The sequence below is a fragment of the Buceros rhinoceros genome, unplaced genomic scaffold (genome assembly GCF_000710305.1).
Source record: "Buceros rhinoceros silvestris isolate BGI_N320 unplaced genomic scaffold, ASM71030v1 scaffold9081, whole genome shotgun sequence".
NCBI lineage: Eukaryota > Metazoa > Chordata > Aves > Bucerotiformes > Bucerotidae > Buceros > Buceros rhinoceros.
Genome location: NW_010393655.1, coordinates 6138 through 8217, shown reverse-complemented (window position 1 = coordinate 8217; position 2080 = coordinate 6138).

Genomic DNA, 2080 nt, shown 5'->3' with positions numbered 1-2080 from the left:
CAGGAGTCCAGGTTAGAGATATTTGAAAGTTTTCCAGCAACACCTAGGTTATTTTCTTTTTAGTTTTTCAAAAAATGTATGTTTGAGCCTGAAATGTTTCATTCAAAAGAAAAAAATGTTTTACTGGGTCCAAGTGACCATATGTATTCACACATTACACCTCCAGCCTCAGCACTCACACCTCACCACTTTCTTGGATTTCTTTGAGTGTCCTCAGCCTCCATGTAACCTGCCTGGTAGATTGACTAATTATGTTAGAAGTTAATGGTCCCTGGGCTTTAGGCAATCTGCCATTAAGCTGAAACCCAAAATACAATCTCTTGTCTCTCTGGCAGATCTTCCCCAGAACAGCAGACCTGAAACAGTGTCATTTTTGCCGGAAAACTCCTTCTACCAAATGCTCACCATTTTCCCTGGGGTTTAAAATTTTGGAAATAAGACAAATTTTGTGCAGAACAAATCCCTTGGTTTTCAGCCAAGTCTCGTCCACTCACACTCTTTGATAAATCATCACGTTAATCCACAATACCTTTATCTTAATATTTGCCTCTTTCCTATTATGTCCATGGAATGACAGACTCTATGAATACATACATACATATATATATATGAGTGTGTATATATATACACACACACAAAATTAGATATAATATGTTGTCTGTAAGTAGGTAGATTTGTGTTGTGCCCAGAAGGGCAGTGCTGAAATTCTTCAGATGGTTCTTAGCTTTGGTATTTCTTGGCTCCTAAAAGTTTAAGGTCTATTTATAAACTTGGGAAGTTATTTTAAAGATGTATTTTAATGGAAAGTTTAAGAAAGGCTCATTTTGAACTAAAATACTTGTGATTTTTTAATAGATGTTCCCAAAATCTTTTAGTTGTGTATGCATTGTGGACTGCAGACTTTTGCAATCGCAGGGGTTGGTTCACAGATTGGGGTTTGTTAGGAATTACAAAATAGAGTATCGGGTTGTACAATAATCTACAACCTATGATAATATTCCAGGAGAGCTCCAGCTTTTTATAAATAAATGTTGAATAAACTGACTGGCCTTTGTTGTACACACTTCTCTCTTGAACTTCTGCTAACTTATTCTCTGAAGAAATAAGGGATCTGGTTATTCTGGACCAAAGAGGAACAGCAAAGAGAAAACCCTGTGAAGTAAAATGGGGTTTTTACTTCCCTCCTTCTCTTCATTTGCGTGTTAATCAGTAATTCAGCACTTAAGCAAAGGAGAGGCAGGAGCTTTACTACTTGGGCTATTACATATAGTGCACTTTTAAAACACTCTGGTAATTTACTGTTGGGTCTTTGCTCGAATATTTGCAAATTCTTCACGGACTTAAAAATGTATGTCTTTGTCTGTTGTGGTTATGTTCCATTTCATGCTTTTGATTGTGTGAAAAGGTCCCAGTTAAGAAGGAGGGGCAGCTTTCTAGCCTGTAAGCTCTTCAGGGCAGGGATTAGTCTCTTACTCTGTGTTTGTGCAGCATCGCTGTTGCCTTGACCTGGTCAAAGGCTCAAGCTCCTATGCCCTATTGCAATGCAAATAATAAACACTACTGAAAAATAAAGTCTGTTCGGTCAGTTGGAGTGTTACCCAAGTGTGAACAGAGGGGAAATGAGGTGTCAAAGTCAATGCTCTTGACTTTGGGTTGTTTAGCACATAGTAACAGTTTAAAATAGTAATGAGTTTTCTAAATTAGCTGTGCGACTAGTTGATACTTTGCAGACCTTAGAAGATTTGCTGGTGAGAAATATGATGACATTTCTTGTTAACAATAAATAGTGAGACTGTGCAGATTTACCAAACAAAGGAAAATTCTTCTTGCTCTGTGACCCTGCCATTTAAAAAACCCTTAAATCCTAAAGGACTTCTGTAAATACAAACTGCCATAAACAGCTGACAGCAAAGTACTGCTGTTAAAAAGAAAAAAAAAAAACAAAGAAAAACGTGCTCTGTTGTCCTGGTTTGAGTTAATGTGTAGTAGTGATTCTAGACATCTTAGAGAATAAAAATGAAACTTCACCAATGGAATTAGCTCAGTATTTATCTACTTTGATGTTTCACATGGTTATGGG